Genomic DNA, 22,797 nt, shown 5'->3' with positions numbered 1-22,797 from the left:
TAGATGTGAAAATAAAATATTTGAGAATTGTAATAAGAAGTTTCAGCATTAATCGGTCAACCTTGTCCGGAGTATGTGAATTGTGGATATATTATAATTGGATTGTTCCATTATGGTACAGCCGTAGTATGTATCTCGAGAAAAAAAATTTCAATTGATTGGGGAGGTAGAAATTTCGACAACAATTTTAAGAAAGTTATTCTTGTCACTACCATTGTACATATCTGATCGATATGTGCATTGCAGCAAACATGTTGATCAATGCAGATACCAAGAAGTTGTTTATTTATAACACTGCACACTACTAAGCCATTATGAGTTACCAAAAAATACTTGTTAGTAGACCGACTCTGCCTCGTTCCGTTTGTCATACATTGTCTTTTACTGAAATTAGTGAAACCCGGAATAGGCGCATATATATTATTGTGAAATAATAGGTGGGCTGTGAGTATTTACGGACATTTATAAAAAAAGAATTTGCAGGTTGTTAGATGCAAATAACTGAAAAGGACACAAAGATAAAGTAAATAATTATAGGACTTTCTTTCAATTAAATGTTGATCAAATATTCTCTGCTTCTCTCATAAAGATAAAGTTATAGGAATAGGTTTTTTTCTAGTGCCTGTTATCTAGGGTCTCGCATATATATATATATATATATATATATATGTGTGTGTGTGTGTGTGTGTGTGTGTGTGTGTGTGGTTTTGATAGGTGTGTTTAGTGTTTCTTGATACAGCGTGCATTTCATATATAGCCTTTTGAGGTAGATGATTTGCATTCACAATCCATAAAACATGTCTTTAAAACAATTAGTTCTTCAGTTTTCATGTGTTTACGGTGTTTAACAAAACTTTATTACGATATTGTTTTGACTTAATTCCTTGATTGATTTTAACTTATGCGATGGTGGCCATTCCGGGATAGTAAAGATTATCCTAAATTAATCGAGTTATATATTAACTATTTATTATTTAAGAATCACAATACATTGAGTCGTACAATACACATTCAAATAAGACATCAACTTAAATATGAAAATGAGTTTGATGTTGTTTTTATTGATTCTTGTGCATAAACAGACTTGTCACCATTGTCCATATCTTTCAGGGGATATATGATTTTTGTACAAAGTGGTGAAGTTTCTTTCTCATTTCGCTTCCATTAGTGATCATGAATTGATCCTTGCCCTGATCGAAGGAAATTCCGTGTGGTTTTTGGGGAACTCCGGTAGTAATGACCTGTAGTGCAACACCATCAGGTGATATTTTGTGAATGTTGTTCGACATGTATCCCACAACATAGACGTTATCTTCCCTGTCTAATGCTACACCCATTAGAAACTGCAGGTCATTGGATATATAGACAAAGTACAGTTTTCCATCTTTAACACCAAACGATACAATACATTCCCACCACTAACATATATGTACACACGGGCCTTGGACTTATCTAAAGCAACATTAGCTCTAAATGTCTTTTGAGAATCAAATTGACGGTGAAGCTTCACATTTCCATTCCTAGTGATAACGCTCCAGTAACATTTATTTCTATCACAAGGGCCAGGCACAACGATTTCCTTGTTGACAGCATCAACGCCGTAACATTCATTCCTGCTTTCTATTACCCCGTGACTTTGATGGCTCGATCTATTATGGACAAAATATGTATGGTTTTCAGACCATTTAATGTAACAGCAACTTCATTGTGATTTATCAAACACATGTTGCATGGACGTTCAAGTAACGTATAACTTGTGACGAGGTTGCATGATGAATCATATAGGCAACAGGTCTTATTTGTACTCTCTACCAGGACTATGTATCTCTCGGATAATTGGACTAGACCTACGTAGTCAGGGTTCAAGCCACTTGGACAGTGAATGTCAATAACGTTCGAGATCTCCACGGTTCGTCTTTGAAAAGGGAAGATAAAACTCGAGGAGTGCAATTCCTTAATTTCCTCTTGACATACTATTTTCACTAAGGCTTTTGCATATTGAGTCGGTGTCGCTTTCATATTTCTATCCAGTTCAAGTGTAATCTTGATGTTATCCATTCTTTCAAACTTCTCTCGAATTTGATCTTTGTAGCAATTTAGCTGCATCGTCGTCTTGATACTCACCAGAAAGTGTTGTGTATCCGATCCATGCTGACTAACCATCTTTAAAAGTGCTTGAGAGTTTCTCACGGCACTTACCAAGGACTGACACTGATGATTTTGTTCTTGTTTTCTGATCAACCACTCCTTGTAAATTTGGTATCATTCAAGCTTCACCATCTTCTCAACATCATCCAGCACATCATTAAGTTTCTTCCTAATGGCTCTGATCTCTGCAGAAATATTGTGAACATGTGACTCCAGAATGTTTATGTTTTCTTCATTCGTCTCCATAAAATTCTTGAGATGATCCTCTAATTTCCGCATTTGTTCCATTATTTTCAGAGGATGTATCTCCTTTATTAGACCTGGGAGACTCTGTTTCAAGTCAAGCACATCCTTGCATACCTTTTGGTGATGATACAAGCACGTGCCGCAAAAGGCAGCATCGTGGTTTCTGCAGTAAAACTTGATATCTTCGCTATCATGTTATGGGTACCCAAATCCCTCTGTAAACTTTATACGGTTTTCTGGATTACTGTCCCAATCCTCAATGGTTATAAATTGGTGGCCTTTACTCATTTTCATGCTTTGATGATATACAGCACGGTTATCGCACATGAATTCTTCACATACAACACAAAATGTCTTAGCAAATTAGTAGAGATTTCTGATTTATTTAAACATACCTGGCAATGACGATCTACTTTCGATTTCCCAACTAATGGAAATGGACTGTGAGGGAATAATGAAGCCCATTCTAGTACAGCCTTTTCTTTATTTGCAGGTTTGATTAATGCTCTACAAATAGGACACAAAAAATCCTCAAATGCTTGCACGGTACATCTAGCCCTTTTTGTTATAGAGTCCTGAAGACAGCGCTCACAAAATCTATACATGCACGGTAGCTGACGAGGTGATGTAAACACGTCCAGACAGTTCGGGCAATCCTGTCTATCTTTAGAGGAAGAATCAGTGATTTCAGTAGCCATGTAAACAAACAAAAATGCAAAAATGAATAAATTTCAGCTTATACGTTTATACAGCAATATATATATATATATATATATATATATATATATATATATATATATATATGTGTGTGTGTGTGTGTGTGTGTGTGTGTGTGTGTGTGTGTCCATGTTTTTGGTTTATAGATGGATATAAAATTGTAGATTCAACATATATGTTTACTAGTGTATCCATTATATTGATATACCATATAGATACAAATCAAAGAAAGTTCTAACAACTTTTATAATTGATAAGGTATTAATATATATAAAGGATGAACAAAATTAAGATCCTGTTGAACTTACAAAAGGAAGATAAATAAGGTTGCTAACAATAAAATAATTTCTAAGCAAAGCAACAAATTCTAAGCAAAGCCACAAGACACAATCGCTACTTGCATTCGCACCTACAGGTTTAGCAGAAAGGGTATGGATTGAAGGGGAAGCTGAGGTCCATACCAGTGGACTGTGCCAAAGAAAATGAGGTCCATTCCGGTGGACTGTTCCAAAGGGGATTAGGTCCATTCCGGTGGACTCTGCTAAAGAAGATGAGGTCCATTCCGGTGGACTGTGCCAAAGATGATCAACTTTCAGCAAATTCCAGTAGCAATTTCAACTCGTGTAAGTTAAGGAAAATAAATTACAATTTTCATTCAATAATAAGACCTGGCGTAATCAAGTTAGTAGATACCATGACATGACCTGGAGTGATAAAGTCAGTATTCACCATGACAAGATCTGGAGTAATCAATATTCAGTATTCAGTGGTAAGCAATCAAGTCACTATTCACTATGACAAGGCCTGGAGTAATCAAGTTAGTATTCACCATGACGACAAGATCTGGATTAATCAATATTAATATTAAGGATTCACTATGATAAGATGTAGAGCAATCAAGTCACTATTCACTATAACAAGACTGGAGTGATTAAATCAGTATTCACAATGGTAATACCTGGAATAATCAATATTCAGTATTCAGTAGTAAGCAATTAAGTCACTACTCTACTCAGTATGACAAGGGCTGGAGTAATTACGTCAGTAGTCAATATGTATGTATGCATGTGCGAGCGTCTCTCTCTCTCTCTCTCTCTCTCTCTCTCTATATATATATATATATATGCTGTATCTGCGTCCATGTATATATAAATTCACCGTCCTTCACTTTCTAAAATGAAGCGTACTTTTGACCTTGATTGTGAATTTTGTTTTGTTTGGGTTTTGTAATATATGTGCCTACTTCTTTAATTTTCTCTTTCTTCTTATGTTTCAATATTTAAAGATTTTCTCTCTTACTTGATGCTATACATCGCAATAAGCTGTCACATATATTGTTTACAAGATACTCATTTCACAAAAGCAATCGAACCATATGTTGAAATAGAGTGGGGATATCAATGTTACTTCAGTTCTGGTACAAAGAGATCTCGTCGCGTCACTATACTCTTCGCAAATAATATAGATTTTAAAGTTGAAGGACGCTTCAAGGATATCAAAGGAAGTAATATTGCTATTGATATGGAAGTTGAGAATCACCAAATAACACTTAGAGAAGATTCTCCAATTTGTTTTATGTAGTCGAGTCAGTTATCAAGGATTACGAAAATCCTACCACAAAAGAGACATTACCAGAGATGTATGATGCATACGACGATACTAACAAGGAGGTCACTGAACTGAATGAGAAGACGCTATTGTTCATCAATGAGCCAAACCAGACAGGAGAGATTCGAACAAGGAGTGGACGTCTAAAACAAAAGCCTGCAAGATACAGAGATTTTGTTACATGGACTCGATAATGTTTCTCAATTACAAAAATTGTGTCATGTGAATATTAAAAACAGGATGTGTTTAAGAACATAATAATACATCTGTTATATCACATCAGTTTATATGCAGTGATAACAATTGGATTGAAGAACAAAATATTAGGACTATAGATTTAAGTGACGATGCCAATATATCACCATGCATTTGTTTTCATGATTGTAAGAATGATTGTGAGTGTCATTAAGCTAGAACTTAATTTTAACTACAATTAGTAGAACTTTTACAACTCACCAGAAACACTTGAAATATAAATATATATATATATATATATATATATATATATATATATATATATATATATATATATTCGTGTGCAAAAAAGAACTTTGTCAAGTAATATGTATACAAATTTATTAAAAAGAATAGGAGAAATGAATATGTGAATTTAAAAGATAAGCAGAAAACTCATTTTATGGGGAAGTTGTGGTAATATACGGAATTAACATTCTGTTGCTCCAAATGGTCTAACAGTTACAGGTCACCTAAGGTCAGCTCCAAGCTCTCATTCAGTTGTAACCCTATATGCCTTATGATAACCTTGGCGCGAGAAACTAGTGTGCGTGGGTATTCTCCGTTTGGAGTCAGTTGAACCTAGCCATTAAAGTAGTTAGACGAAACCATGTTTTTTGTTAGTTAGCAGAACATAATAACGTCCACTCCTTGTTCAAGTCTTCCCTGTTTGGTTTATCTTATTGATAACTAATGGCGTCTTGTTATTGAGTTTAGTGACCTCCTTGTTAGTAGTTTTGTATGTATCATGTATCTCTAGTAATGTCTCTTTTATTTGTAACAGATGTCTTTCAGTTTCGACAGTATATAACACCATCATGGGTTTGCACATTATACCACCTACGAGTGCTACCTTTTCTGACGACTACAGCTGGTTCCCAAAGATCTTGTATTCTGATTCTAACTTTGTCTCCAGAAGTCAGATTTGGAAGCTCCTTAACTGTTCTGTCATACTGTTTTTCTTGCTGATATTCCTTTTCACCCAGTTTCCACTTTAGGTTTCTCTCTTTTATATCTTGCGGAGGTTTCTCTATTTTATAACTTGCGCATGTAGCTGTATATTGGTACTAGGTAAAGTCGATCGAAGTCTTCTGCTCATCAGTATTTGTGCCGGAGATCCTATATCATCAATTGGTGTATTTCGATACTCCAGTATCGATAAATATGGATCTTTTCCATCTCTCTTTGCCTTATTGATAATTTCTAAGTTTGAATGGTTCTTTCTGCTAAACAATTAGACTGTGGACACGTGGGACTTGACGTAGTGTGTTTGAATCACCAGGTTTTTGCAAACGGACTATATTCGTTTGAGGAGAACTGTTGTCCATTATCACTCCTTACTTCTATTTGTATTCCATGTCTTGCAAAAACTGTCTTTGTGTCTGTGATTACTGTGCTTGCTCGTGTATTTTCTAACTTGGCAACTTCAAAATATCTGAAGCAATAGTCTACTATCAAGACATAGTTGAAATTATTCCGCATAAGTAAATATGTTCCAGTCATTTCTCATGGTGCAGTAAGTTGTGCAGACAACAATGGTTCTTTTTTATTTGACTTTCTGTATTCCAGGAAAGTAGAACAATTCGATACTGTGTCTGCAATTTGTGCATTCCTGTCAGGCCAATACATAATGTCTCTTGCTCTTTGTTTTGTCTTCTCAATGCCCATATGACTTTTGTGCAACTCTTTTAGCCTTTCTTTCTGAAGATCATATGGTATTACAATCTTCCCTATTTTTAGAACTAATCCGTCCATTTCTGAAAGTTCATCTCTGCAGTTCCAAAAAATTCTGATTTCAAAAGGTACGAGATGTTTATGATTTGACCATCCCTTTTGAATCATTTCTCGTAATTTGTTCATTTTATTATCACGTTTAGTTCCATTCTTTATTACTTCTAACTGTGTATTTGCAATCTGTATATTTGACATGATCATGTGCACATAGCACTCAATTTCACTATCCATGTTCATCTCAGATGTGTTTGTCTGTCTGTATGCTCTCGACAATGTATCTGCTACAATTAACTCTTTTCCTGGACAATATGTTTAGTCAAAACTGTACTTCTGCAGTCTTAAGAATACTCTCTGAAGTCTTGGCGATGATGCAGATATAGGTTTCTTGAGGATTGATTCCAGAGGTTTACAATCCGATTCAACTTGTACTTGACGACCATAAGTATATTGATTAAATCTTTCAAGACCATATAACACAGCAAGCAATTCTTTCTTGATCTGTGCATACCTTGGTTCTGCATCTGTCAAAGACCATGATGCAAATGCTATGGGTTTGCCTGACTGCATCAACACTGCTCCAAGTCCTGATTTTGATGCATCACAACTAACAACGGCAGGCTACATAACATCGAATTATTTAAACACAGGTTCTTTGCTTAAAAACAGTTTGATCTCTTCAAATGCATGTTTCTGTACAGTTTCCCAAACAAACTCAGTTTCACTTTTCAAAAGTGCTCTGACTGGCTCTATCGCTGTGACATATTTGGGATAAATTTCGCTAGATAGTTGACTGCACCCAGTAGTCTTTCAATTCCTATCTTGTCCGTCGAAGCGGGCATTTATGTGATTGCTGTTACTTTTTCTGGGTCAGGTTTAATACCTGATGATGTCAACATGTATTCCACGTAACACACTTTTGTTAGTCCAAATTGGCATTTTTCCAAATTCAGTGTCAGATTTATTTCCTGGCATCTCTTTAAAACATTTTTCAGTATTCCATTATGATCTTCCTTTGAAGTTCCCCGAACAATTATGTAATCTATTTCAGTCTCCACCCCAGGCAGGTCCTCAAACTTCTGTGCCATACGTTTCTGGAACACTTCATGAGCAGATTTAATACCAAAAGACATTCTCATGGTGCAATATCTACCAAACAGGGCGTTAAATGTTGTCAATAACTGGCTTTCCTCATCTAGGGGTATTTGTCAGTAACCATGATTAGCATCTAGTTTGGAGAAAACCTTAACTCCAGCCATCCTTGTGGCTGTATCTTCAATTGTAGGAAGTTGATAATGTTCTCGTTTGATAGCTTGGTTCAAGTTTATTGGATCTAGAAAAATTCGTAGTTTTCCCGACTTGGGTTTTTCAACAACTACTAATGACCAGACCCATTCTGTTGGTTCATCTACTTTACGTATTACATTTTTCTGTTCCATCTCTTCCAAGGTTGATTTAAGTGGTTCTTGTAAAGCTGTAGGAACCTTCCTTGGTGGATTGCTCACACGTTTGTCAAATGCGATATGATATTTCTGTTTCAGGCATCCTATACCTTTGAACACATTGGGAAATTCTTTCATGATATGATTGTCCTTATTCATGTGAACATTGCAAACTACTTGTATTAAATGCAAATTCTGATTAGCTTTGAATCCAAGAATAGGCGGCTTGTTTGTTTTTGTGATGTAAAAATCAAGTTTTTGATTAAAGCAGTTTAATTTGCATTTGCCTATGACAATTAGTTTGTCACCCGATTAGCTTGTGAGACAGGTCTTGGTTGGTTTTACTCCAAAGTTGTCAATGTTCATTGTTTCAAAAATGTGAATTGGAATAATGTTTACTTGCTAGCCAGTATCACTTTTAAATTTGACATCAGTACATCAGTCAGAGTGACGTAGTATTCTTTGTCACTGATTTCAGTGTTTGCCTTTGTCACTGTTCCTACAAAAGATGTTGCTTCCTCTTCGCTTGAGTATTCTTGCATACCATGCACCCGTTTTGCCTTGCAGCAGTTCAAAAAAAGATGCTGTTTTCGACACCTGTAGCACATTTTTCGATAGGCTGGTCACCTACCCTTTGCATGTAATTTGCCACATTTACCACAGTTGAATAATCTGGAGTCTGATTTCATGCATAACACTTCCTCTTTCTTTGGTTGTGCCGTTTTCTTTTTATTTTTTCTCTTCATTTTCACATCAGGAACTTCTGATGCAGCTGCTTCATTTTGCATACTTTGAATCTGCTTTTTGGATTCTTCGTCTGCTCTGCAAATAGCCAGTGCTTTTTGTAATGTCAGTTGATCTTCTCGTAAAAGTCTTTCTTTTACTTTTTCTGAATTAGTCCCACAGACAATCATTTCATCCTGTAGATTTTCAAATTTGCAGTTCTTTTTGCAATCAATTTAAGTTCAGTTGCACATTGGTCAATGGTTTCATTCTTTTGTTGGACTCTTGTATTAAATCTGTGCCTTTCTGCTGTAATGTTCTGCTTTGGACTGCAATAGTCCTCAAACTTCTTTATAAGTGGAGCAATTTTGTCAGCTTCATTGGCCTCAAGTGTAAATGTATTGTAAATGTTTCTGACATCCTGACCAATAATATACAGGAAAGCACTGAATTTTTCTGTCTTCTTTATCTGCAAGCGCAACATCTAAGTAAAACTGCATTAGTCTGCTTCTGCCTCCTCCAAGTTTCTGCTAGATGGCGTGAATTAAAGTCCATTTCAGGTGGCTGATTGAGTTTTTCCATGATGTCACAATTAACACATAAACTTGTGCATCCAAATGTATTGTTATGGAGATATACTTTTTAATGATATAAATCCAACTTATTAAAAAGATTTGACTTCTGACACCATGTAATGTTTTGCTAACGGGGAATACCCATGCACACTAGTTTCTCACGCTAAGGTTATTATACGGCATATAGCGTTACAACTGAGTGACAGCCTGGAGCTGACCTTAGGTGACCTGTAACTGTTAGACCACTTGTAGCAATAGAATGTTAATGCCGTATATTACCACAGGCACAATATGCTGATTACACATTGTTCCTTCTAGATGGATGGGAGAACTCTTTGTATGCCTTGGTAGAAACACTAGAAGCATTTGCAATGTCGGGACTAAAATTCAACATCAAGTAAACATCATTATAAAAATAGGAGCATTAAATTTTGTAACATGAGAAAAACAATCTGCGCCTTTTTCTCCTGGAGAAATATTGCATTTCTAATCAGGAATCAAAAAGGATGCAGAGAAATATACAAAAGTTTAATAAAATCATCATTACAGTGTCACATAGCTCAAAAGAACTTTTTTAATTAACGTCAAAGACAAGAATTGGTAGAATAAAATCGCTTTGGATACAAAATATGGTAGCTCCTGTTTATAATTAACTATAATATACTGACTTAAAAATAGTTTTTTCATTAAAAATTGCTTTGTAGCTGATTAAAGGCATTTTTTCTGTAATAGTGAGGAAGAAATGATAAAACATTTATTTTACAAGTGTGTTGTGAAACATTTTTGGTGTCGGAATTTACATTTTAGTAAAACAGAGATTGGAATCAATTTTGAGATTTAAGAAAATCTTATTTCATTTGGAGATTTAAATGAATCTTGTCAATCAAATTTTGTAAATCTAGTTTCATTACAAGCAAAGTAGATTCTATTTGGATCAAAATGGCATAACAGAAACCGTCCATGCAGGAGGTCTACTCTGATTTCATATTTCGTTTTAAACTGGAAGCTAGCAAGTCTGACCTGGGAGATCCAAATGTACAAAGGTGATTTACCAAATAGTCATGTGAAAACATATTTTATAGGGAAATAGAGTAGTTGATATGAAAGAGGGATAATCTGATCACTGAATGAAGTGCTGACTCTGAGAAAATAACCCTTTTCCTCCCACTGTCTCGCATGTGTATGTTTGCAGGTATTCACATGTAGGCATATGTATGTGCATTTAGATAAATGTGTATTTACGTATATATGAATGTTTTGTGTATATGAATATGACTGTATATGCATGCTGTTATATTAAGTTTTGTAGAAATGATAATATTTTCATATATATTGATATGTTATCTTTGTATTATTAATGCAGACTATTTCTATTTTATTCACTAGTTTCTCTCTCCTTTATTACCTTATTTCCTTTTATGTTACCCTGGCTTATCTTATGGCTTTATCACCTTCTTTCCTTTTATCTTCCCCTTGCTTGTCTTATGGCTTAAATAATTTATCAAGTTCTATATGTTATATGTATATATTATTTTTGTAAATAAAAAGAAACTTTGGAATATTCATATCAAAGTATTTCATATAACTGTTTCTGAATACTAAATATCTTTGATGCTTAAAAACGGTAATCGCTATGACAAAACCTAGGGTAATCAAGTCAGTATTCATAACTGTAATATTGCTCCCTAATTTTTATAAAATCAGAACTAGTTGGTAATCATACTTTTGCAGCACATGTATAAATTGTATAGTAATTGTAATTAATTAAATTCAAAGTAATCCTTTGGCCGGTGTTCGTGTTTTTAATATATGTTATTTGGCTATGGTACGATTACAGCTGTTCAGTTTTATTCCAACTGATTCTCAATTTCTGATCAAACCCTTGCATTTAATATTCTCAGACAAATTGCCGACTGGTTTTAGTTCCTATATAGGATTTTATTCAACATTATAGGTATTCCAACAAGCCACTGGCTACGGGAAGGGGCACAAAATGCTAAGTGAGATATGATACAACTATATACACTATATTTTCCATGATTATAATGTTTATGATCATGATAGATATATTAATTTGTATAGGGCGATACAATGGCTAGATTTTGTTAACTATCATGTTTCACGTGTACCATACTACATCAATGATCAAATTTGTATTGAGAAAGCTGAATAATCAACTCGAGGTAATAAAAAACATAAACCAGCTTTCTGCATTTTTTCATAAGATGCTTACAATAGATCCCTTCGACACAGTGCCGCAGTAAGGGTAAATGTCACCCAGGGTGACGATGATGGCCCAAAGGGGTTTTTGCATCCAAAGACCTCTGGCGTTTGGGGCTTTGGCACTCCAAAACCTCTGGCGTCCAGTTCAACCGCCCCATTTGCCCCTCTCCCCCCCCCTCTGTTAATATGCTACTGCTTTTACATAATATTATGAGAGACTTATTTTCTAACTATAATCGATATAATGCTGTTTATGGGAACCATACAAGTGGCCTGTGTTGTAAATGATTGGGGCTTTATACTGAGGAATTTTATGATGACTGTTCATATGAGGTATACAAGGGGCCTGTGCTATAACTGACTGGGGCTTTATACTGAGGAATGTTATGATGACACTGTTCACGACTTGTGTTATAAGTGAGGGAGGCTTATATTGAAGGATGTTCTAATAAGGCTGTTTCCGGATGGTGTTCTAAACGACAAAATTAAAGCATTAAATGGTGTGGAATTACTACTTAATTAGCCAAGAAGTAAAAATTCTTCATCATTCTCTCTGCAGTTTTTGAAGCCAAAACTGTATCTCCTACTTTCAAACTGTAGAAGGCAAATACTTACTGATCTTTATATATTTGATAGAAAATATGTTCAAAAAGAATTAAAGTCATGAAGAATGAGAGACAGGCATAACAAGTCCTCACATGTGGCAAAGAGACTGAGACTGACTTCTGTTATGAATATTCCAAATGAAAACATGGTATGTAGTTATATAGTAATTCATAAATATAAAACAATAATGGCAGATGATTACATATTGTGTTTGTATTGTGCTATAATGTTGTTAGTGTGGTGTCATTAAAATTGTAATTCTCTAATGATTAGCTCATGCCCCGCTTTAACATAATTTAGAAAAGCTTTAGAATGAGCAAGTCTTGTTCAATGACAAGGCTCATCCATGCATAAGACTGAAGTAGCAACTATTACATATTAAGTCAACAGTCTTGTTTACTGTTCGTTGTACAGAATGGGCTAAATGGATTTTATAAATAGTTTCATGACTTTCCTTTTTTTAACAATTCTAAACGGAAGTAAATTTGTTTTGTTTCTGGTTATAGAAACCAGAATATCCATCAAGGAGTTGTTTCCAAATTAGCTTGGTACAAACAAAATTTGATCTACTGACTTTTTCTGCTGTGAATAAAACAAAAGCACAAAAGTAGTGAATAGGGCCACCTTACGTACAATGCAAAATAACATTACAGAGACCCCTGGGCCACTTTACGTACAATGGAAATTTAACATGGCGAAAAATCGTGTACCACTTTACGTACAAGGGGAATTAACATGGGAATAAATTGTGGGTCATTTTACGTACAAGGGGAATTTAACATGGGATTTTTTTTAAAAAATTTTTTTTAAAAAAAGGGGTAGGCAATTCAAAGACTATCTCTTTTCGAGAAATATGGCTGGCCCTGAAAAGGGCCTTTGGGTTTTCTTCTGCTTCTAATTTCTTCTTTTCCTCCACCAAGTTCTTATTTTATCTCCTACACTCTTCTTCTCTTTCTTTTTTTTCTTCTCCTCTTCTTTCTTCTTCTCTTCCTCCTCTTCTTTCTTCCTCTTTTCATTTTCTTCTTCTTTTTCAATTTTTTCATTCCATTCTCTCATCCTTATCATTTCCTCTTCATCCTCCTTTTCCTCCTTGATTTCTTTCAACAGATCACTTATGATTACCTTCATTTTTCGTAAATTGTTTATCTCCATCTTCACTCGATGGGGACTATATGAATAGTGATCCTCGTTTAGGTTAACCAACATTTGCTCTATCATTCCTAAATTGTCGAGGACGTTTTGCAATTTTTCCATTTTGTCCATTTGGTTAGAAGCCATCTTCTTTGTATTCTTTGCAGAATGGTTTGAACAACGAGCACTGTGGGTTCTTATACGAAAAGCGCGAACGTGAAGGAAAACATCCCCCTAAAACATAAAATGGATCTTACCTAGATGATGACCCAACATCGCGCGTACGTGAAGGAAAACATCCCCCTACTTTCTCATTTCATATAATAAAACCCTAACTATACTCTTCACATACGCTAAGAAACCCATAATCTACTATTCACAATAACATACCTGAGCTCTTACAAACACAAACACACAAACTCATACCCTCACACTATCTAAAATAAGAGTTAGTGTTTATATACACACTACTCTACCTACACACATTGGCAAAATAATAGTTATTTCTTTTCTAGAGTATTGGGTAGCCCTGAAAAGGGCTGTTTTTGTTTGGAACTTCATGGACACCTGGTTAATGGTGGCACCTTCCAGGCCTGGCGCCACATACACATCTTATCCCCCAGTTACTTTTTACCTTTTGGGGGCAGAGAGCAGAGGCAGGATATGTCGCTTCAGAATCCCAATTTTCGCTCTCTGGGATTTTGAAATTTCTTCTCTCCTTTTCCTCCTCTTCTTTGTTTCTTCTTTCCTCTTTATATCTTCTTTCTTCTTCTTTATATCTTCTCTCCTCCTCTTCTTTCTTTCTTCTTTCCTCCTCTCTTACCCTTCCCTCCTCTACAATGGCTTCCGCGGCCAGTTCATTTAATATGCGCCTGGCATATTCCAGATGCACATGAAGCTCCAACAGTTTCTCAAGTCTCGTGTTCATTCTTCTGGCTGTGTTGATCAATCAACAAGGGTAGCTGGACTGCCGAACGAGTTTCAATTTATACTGAAAGCGCGTACGTGAAGGAAAACATCCCCTAAAAAACATAAAATTCATCTTACCTAGATCATGACCAAAAACAACAACAACGCGCGGACCTAAAAGAAACACTCTCTCACTTTTTATGCTACCCATCACTTCAATAGACTATCCACATACGCAAAGCAATCCAATCTAACCCCTAATATACACCTCAAGCAGCCCAAAAAAACAAACATCATTTTAATCTACTATCCACACCAACCTACTTTATCACTTACAAACACAATCACACAAACTCATACGCTCACATTTTTAAAAGCTAGAGTTAGTGTTTATTTTCACACTACTCTACCTACACACATTGGCAAATCGATCGTTATTTCTTTTCTAGAGTATTGGGTAGCCCTGAAAAGGGCTGTTTTTTGTTTTGCTATGGCATTCTTTTTTAGTTTCTAAGAATGCGATGTCCTCTGAGGATAGACTTTCTGGCGATAGGTCTGCTTCTTCGGAAAGAGAAGAAGAATTCTTTGGTGTCGATACGACAATCGACAAAGCCTCTGTCAGCTTCAGGTTGCTGCTGCTGCTGTTGCTGCTGTTGTTGTTGCTGCTGTCTCTGAAGTCTGTACTTCTCTGTCCATTCTTCTTTCTCCCTGTTCATTTCTTCTCTGAAGAGCTCTTCTATCAGGTCTTCAGTGATTTTTAACATTCTCACATTCTCTATTTCTTCTGGCTTCGGTATCAGACTGTGTCTGACCCTATGCAAATTCACGTAGGCTTCGTTGAGCTTAGCTAGTTTGGAGCACATCTTCTTAGGAGGATGAGTCGACAATGGATGGCTAGACTGGGAACAACCCGGTTCTTAAAGTGAAAGCGCGGACGTGAAGGAAAACATCCCCCACACGGTTTTCGAGCCGCAACGTTCATGAGAGGGATAGTAAGAAATGAAAGAGCATCAATCCAACATTCTTCTAGCTAAACAAAAGACAAAGGCATTTTTTTTCTAAACACAACATTTTTTATTCAAAAAATCACTTAACACTAAACAACAACATTTTTAACAATAATCCAACACTATAACATCAAACAATTTTTTTCAAATCACAAACATTTTTTTCTTCAAATACAATCTACTTTAAACAAGGCTGACAACGTTGTGAATGAAATTGTGATTTCCACTGTTGGAAATCATTAGGCCATTGATGGACACTACGTTTCCTAGCTTGAGACAAAAGATAAGCATAATGGTCACAAAACCATCGATCTACTTTCACATCGTTTCTAGCAGAAGAACGAGGATCAAAATGAGTCACTAAATGTTCTAAGGAATAGCCCAGGCTGCGATGATGCAGAAAATACACACAATATTGTCCACACACCAAGGAATCTGTGCCTTGTAATTTCACGTTATTGAATCGGGTGGTTTGAGCATTTCTTCTCATAAAGTCGATGATATCGTCTTCCAAAGGGGGCAATCCGTACGAATCGAAATATTCCACACATCCTTCTTGAGGAAAGTAGACGGCTACCCAGTGGGTTCCTGGGAGATGACTATCGTCCGTGTTGATCACGTAAGCTTGATGGTCTTTAGGTTTGCGATGAGGGAGTTCATCTTTAGCACAGACGACAGGATTCCAAGAAGACGTATACGAACTATGGTTCAAAAGGTAATAAAGTTCCCAGGTATCCATTGTTTTTGTGTTTGTTTTCTTCTTCACAGGTAATAATACGTCGTCAATTCGATCCTGACTTTTTGCTTGAAAATGTCTGACGAATAAACGGTTATTCGTTCTGTTTCCTCACTCTGATTCAGGAGAGCTTCGATACGATGGATCTCTTGAGTGGTTAATGCTGGACAAGAATGTTCACGCAAGTCTTTATACCACTGGTGCAACACGTCTTTGTTCGAGATGAGACTCCAAGCTTCGTCCAGATACTCGTCCAATTTTTCTTCTTGACTCAACATCAGGCATTTATCGTGTTGAATTTGACTGGGATGATCGTTTTGACATCCATAGCAATTTTTCTTGATCAATTCTGTTATTTTGTCGACCAAGTGTTTGGCAAAACAGGAGACTAAATGGGCTTCTTGTTCTGGCCATCTCGACTTCATCATGATATCTTCTTCTCCTTCCACGGTCTCCTTACATTCCATCTCCAAAGTTTCTTCACTAGGTAAAGAGGGACAACAGTCTTCCATGGCTTTCTAGTAATCTAGGATGACTTCTCTCAAACTGTTGATTTCTATGGTATTATCGAATTCTGCATACAGGATGACGTTCACCGTTACATCAGGGTCTCGGTTTGCAAACTGAATTTCCACACGAATCTGGCCTGATTTTATAGGGTGGAAATGTCCCTCGTCGCTGCCTTGGTCTGGAGTGAAATCGAAAGCCCACAAAGCATAACCTCCTACATAATCCTCGTACGTAATACCGTGACTGGTGTTGGTTCCTAACTGACCGGTGGCTTCGTACAGGGACAAGTACGATCTCAAGTAATTCTTCTTCTCAAAGTTAGGCTCAAAGGGTCGGGTACACAAGGTCTTGCCATCGCGACTGACTTCGATCTTGGACACGCCAAAGTGTTGAAAGTAGAAAGGATTTTTAGCCAAAGCTCCGTTGAAGGCTTCATTTTCGACGATACCAACGATCAAACGCTTGGGTAGCTGTCCTTGGAACAGATGATCTTCGATCATGGATCGTTGTCCCTTGGGAATGGTGAAGGTTTTCACTTCCACGCGTCGTATGGGATACTTGGCTGTCGTTCTGCTCAACGTTTGACTGATGTCGTTACCCACTTTAGGTAACACTTCCACACGACGTACGTAGAGCCTGGCTTCCTCGATGACAGTTTTGCAAACAGTATTACCTATCAAATGGAAAGCGGCACTGCTCCGATTCAGTCTCAGGCGGACATTGACCCCGTTTAGTAAATATTTCTCTTGCAACCACATGTCCAGATGTAAACGATCCATCAGTTCTAAACTCTGTCCATCTTTGATTCTCTTTCTTCGTTCTATAAATCCGTCATTGTTTTCTTTCTTTTCATCAGTTTCTAAATTTTCAAACTTTTCAGCATCGTCAGCTTCCCATACCACACAGGCATTGAGATGAGTGTTCTTGGCGTCTATTCCGTACGTCAAGAGATTTTCCAGGTACGCTCGATAAGGGTAAGTATCCATGCTGCTGCTGACCAGTTTGTTGTTCAAGTACAAGTCCACTCCGCTAAACAAGGAATGCATGAAATTGTTGACGGGAGCTATTACCTCATCGCCATCTAGGGTCGAATTGTCCTCATCGACAAGTTTGACTTTCAAGTACAAGTAACTGCTATTCAGATCGATGTAATCTTCGGGCTGTCCTTTGATTTCAAACTCGATGGGAGCTGAGGCTGTCAATGAGGAGACGGGGTGAAATTCTACCCATTGGGATTCTTGCATGGTCATCATGGTGGGGGGCATGGCAAACAGATCCAGTTCCGTCTTGGAACAGGCGCAAGATTCTCGGTGCATCATTTTTTTGTCTCTTTTCTCAATAATCGAAAACGTCTAAGTCTCGTACGGTTCTTCTTTTCTTGGCCTTTCTCGCTTGAAGTCTGGTGAAGGGGTGTTTTCTTCTTCGTCTCTTTCTGCCTTGTCCTTGCTGAATGCTTGACTCGGTATCGTGCAGGGCATTTATAGGTGTGTCTCGTCGGCCCAAAATGTCTTTACCCGTTTGCAGCAAGACATTTTTGCCTGCCCTCATGAAGGCTTCTTTAGGGTTTTGTTTGTCGATGATGACATTTTGGAGAAATTCTTTGCCTTGCGTCAGTGCCGCATCTTTCAAGGCGTGCAATCCGCGTGTCACCATCGGTTTCAACACCGGGGCCACCGAACGAAAGGCCGATTTTAACATGTCTCCTAAACCGTGTCCTCGCTGTCGAGCCACCCCTCGGTACACTGGATACATGACTTACTTACGAATCGTGAGAGAACCGTTTTCGAAAATGGAGTTTCACCGTGACTTTTCCTTTGGTGAATGGAATATCTTGTCCCAGATCTCCTTTTATAGTAATGTTGACCGTGTCCAAATACGACTTGCTGACCGGCAAATAGTGAGGATGGACAAATTCGCGGTGGACGTGGTAAGTGTTTCCACCTTCCTCGTCAGCGTTTGCGGCAGAATCCACTTTGAAAGGAATGACACGCAGTAACGGTACGGAGGTGTGTCCCACCACGTTGTATTCCACCACATCGGAGTACACGAACATCAGATTCAGTCCTTGGTTCAGTTCTACCGGGGTACGAAAATACTTGGCAAAAGTATCGTTGTCAGAAATGACTAGTAATTCGCCTTTTTGTTGTTCTACTTTCTTCTTCATCTCCATGTCCCCGCCCAACATGTCAAACAATTCAGGACAAAATAAGAAAGACATGATTTTGGGCCCCTCAGGAAATTTTATCAGGAAGCGACGAGCTGTTTTGTGGTACTCCAGGGTGACACTTTTTTTGACACTTTCCAAAGCTTTCAGAAACACACCATTAAACCTGGTGGCTATGGTGCTGACCAAATGTTGACCACTAAAATAATAGCCTGGGGGAATGAACAAGTGATAGGTGGTCCACTTTGGATTTTGTGTGTTACGGGTTTTCTTGTCATATTTGCTATGGGTATCCAAGTACTGTTGTATTTGTTCGTCATGAACTTCCACATCAAATTTATTTTGATTGGGAAGGACATTGAGGACTTGGGTCGGGTGAATCATTTCTACTAAAGCCACTTCCCAATGGGCTTCGTGATCTAAGGGGATGGCTTGAGGTAATTTGGCCGTGTAACAGCACAACGTGTTGTTGGGAAACACCTCCATGGAACTGTCACTGGGTAAGGTTAAGTAAAATTGGTTTTGGTGACTCATAATTCTAGAGTTCTGTGGCTGTCCGAGGGGATATTACTGGACGTCAGAGGCGTGTCTCCGCCCAAAATGGGGTTCTGGTTGTGGTTGTTGGAGTGGTGACTGGCACTGGCACTGGACACAACGTTCCCGTTCGAGGAGAATTTCAGGGAGGGATTGGGAAGCAGGTAACCGATGCAACTGCTCAATAAAATGGTCCACAATTGTTTGTCTCCTTGTTGCAAACTCAAATTGGCGATGGCTGCCCCGATGACACAATACACCACGAAGATTTGGCAGAAAAAGACGATTTGCGTTTTAGGCACACGTTCTCCACACCACACCCACAAGGGTTGTTTTTGTAAATCTTGCACAGAAGAACTAGGGGAAGAAGGACTGGTCGACGTAGCTGCGTCTGCTGCTGTGTGAAAGGGCATGATGGTCACTTCTTCTTTTTATAGTCGATGACTTGCGAAGCGTCGATCCAAGAATCGAAACTGGGTGGATATCCTTTCCAACGTACTTTGACTTCTTTGACACGTCGTTTGCCCACTTTACGGGTTCTGCGTTCGAGAATGCTTTCGATGTCGTACACGTCGTCTTCTTTTTTGGTGACACGTTGTAACTCGGGCAAATAAAACGTTCCTTTGAGTACTTCTCCGTTCATGTCTTCCAATTTATAGACGGCAGGATGACGGCCATGTACTCGTCCAGTGACGCGAAACAGTTCGGTCGTCCAGTTAGGTAAGTAACCTTTGTCGAAAGTGCGTTTGGTTTTGCCAATGCGCACCCAATCTCCCACGGTCAACTCTCCACTTTTCTTGGGGACAGCCCTCGTCGGGGACGTACCGAACAGGCGCTCGAACACCAGCACTTCGTTGTCGGGAGTCACGTCTTGCGGGGCACGTCCGATGCTTCGATGGTAAGATTGGTTGTACGCTTGCACCAGGTGCGGTAAGATATCGATGTACTTCAGAGTGTGGTGATGCGTAAAATATTTCCACATGCGTTCTTTCAAAGTACGTTGAAAACGTTCCACGATACTGGCTTTGGTTTCGGGATTCTCGGTGGTAAAAAAATGAATGTCACGTTTCTTTAATTCTTTTTGGAAAGCTTGGTTCAGAAATTCGGTGCCTTTGTCCGTTTGCCATCGAAGAGGGTGACGGCCGCTTTGTTTCAACACCCGTTGCAGGGCTCGCACTAACTCGCTGCTGGATTTGGAAGTCAAAGGCACGACCCAGGCAAATTTGGAAAAGACGTCGATGACACAAAACAAATATTTGTAGCCACGATTGTAGCTGGCTAAATGAGAGACATCGGCTAAATCGGCTTGCCATTGATGATCGATGCCTTCCACTCGGGTGCGACTTCTGGCAAACTTGCGTCGAATGGGTTTGTGTAAAGTGTAGGTAGCTTGTTCTTGTAACCATCGTTGCACTTGAGGTAAACGGAGACTTTTCAGTCGCGTTTTGGCAGCACGATACAATTTTTGAACTCCTGCGTAACCTGCAGGATGGGAGGGATCGTAGTAAATGCTGGCTAAGACTTTTTCCATTTTTTATTTTGTGTTGGTGTGTTAATAAGGCACCCACTCTTGGAAGAGGCTACTCTTTTTCTCTTGGGGTATTTTCTTGGATTGCAAGGCTTTGCGTGTGCGGCCAGCAATAGGTGTCGAAGAGGAGGATGTCTGAGCGGGGGATATCGGTTCTTGTTTCACTTCTGTCTTCACTTCTGTCTTCACTTTCTTTTTCTCTTGTGAGGAAGAAGGGGTGGCCATCATCTTTTTAATCCATCCAATTCTGGAGGTAGGTGGTGTTGTTAACTTGCGTACTTTTTCTGGTGGAGTTTGAAACCCTTCTTCTTCTTCTTCTTTTCCTTTTTCTGTCTTGGTCACGGGTACTGGTGGTACTGGTACTGGTACTGGTGATGGTGCTGGACTTTTCATCAAGGTCTTAAAATCTTTCAGAGTGGGTAGAGCTGTTTCGTCTAAAGCTTTCTGGTGAAAGAGTTGCAATCGTTGCAAGAGTTGACCGTACTTTTGCGATTTTTCTGTTTCGGACAAATCTTGGCGATCCATCAAGGACTGCAATTCGTGTTGTAACTGGGACATTTCGCTCAAATTGGGATTGGGAGGTAAATGCGGGGTGCGTTGTTCTTGCCACCGATGGTATTCCATCCATCGTTTGTAAGGCACTAAAGCTAGTTTTCGTCCTTCCATGGGGTTGTCAGGGGTGAATTCTGAGATCTTGGGACTTCCGAAGGCCTTTTTATCTTGCTCCCATCAGTCCTCCCAACATGGTTCCCAAGACTCCTTTCAGTATGGGGCCTAACAAGAGAGGTAAAATGCCTCCACGTTGGACCAACATCTTCTTTTTCTGACGAATGGGAACTTTCTTTTGAACCATTTTTCGAAGAACGTGACGATGTTTGCCTAAGCATTGTTTCTGGTGTTTGGACAAAGGGATGGTGCCTTTCAAAACGTTCAAACAACATTCGCACACGGTATCGATGACCTCTTTGGAGGCTGTTTGAATGAGTTTTTTTCGTAGGGGTGGAGAAGCTTTGGACAGGACAGATAACAGGTCCCCATGTTTGGCTAAACGTGGTGGCAGTCCTTTTCTTTTCTTTCCTTGGGGTTTTCTGGAGGGTGACATCTTTGAGTCTTTAGGAGCACCTAAAAAACACTGATACCCTACTTGGTCACAGGCCTTTTTTATACTGGAACGCGTCGCCACTGATTGTCTTTACGTTTTATCAGTTTGAGGACAGGCATGACACGTCGTGCAGGGGTACGTAACGGACTAAATCGAGCCAGTTCTTGCTTGGACAAATCCAGTAAACTTTGTAACATGCCCGATCTTTCTTGAACTTTGATTTTGGGAGAAGGTACTTTGTGAGCAGCAGCCACTGCTGCTAAATGGGAAGGTCCTGCCACTGGGGAATCTCTTTTGGGGGTCATCAACGGAGAAGTTCTTGGTGTGATCAACGTCTCCAAGTACTCTTCAGTTCCTGGTGACATCAACGGAGAAGTGGACAAACGTGAGGCTGCCGGAGACGTTGTGGCAGGTCGTGGCTTGCGAGTGTAAGGTTGCGTCCTGGCCGAAGTGCCTCTCTTGCGACTAGTTTTCTTCTGTGGACTTTTCTTTTTTTGAGGACTTTTTCTCTGTTTCTTTTTCTGGGGGCTTCTTTTCTTTTTCCGGGGTGATGGTGGTGGTGTCTGGTAAGAGGAGGGTCCTGCCACTGGAGAAGTTATTCTTCTTGGGGACTTGGTCTTTTTCTTTTTCTTCTTGGGGCTTCGTTGGACTTTTGTCTTGGGGATAACTTTGGGGGCATTAGGATCCCATCTTAAGAGTGAGCGAATGATGACCCCTCCTAGAGTACCGCTCCCTCCAGGTTTCAAAATGATTTGTTTTTTGGTTTGAGTGTCGATGCGGGGATCGGCCAGTTGGACCAAAGCGACTTTGTTTCGATCGAAAAAGCGTTGGGTTTGATGAGGAATCTGAATGATTCCTTGGAGTAATTGACGTGCCGTCACCGTGAACCATCGTAAGACTTCTTTGAGACTAGCTTCTAAGAC

This window comes from Sinohyriopsis cumingii, chromosome 14 (assembly GCF_028554795.1).
Source record: "Sinohyriopsis cumingii isolate HCF-2022 chromosome 14, ASM2855479v2, whole genome shotgun sequence".
NCBI lineage: Eukaryota > Metazoa > Mollusca > Bivalvia > Unionida > Unionidae > Sinohyriopsis > Sinohyriopsis cumingii.
This window is presented reverse-complemented; position numbering follows the sequence as displayed.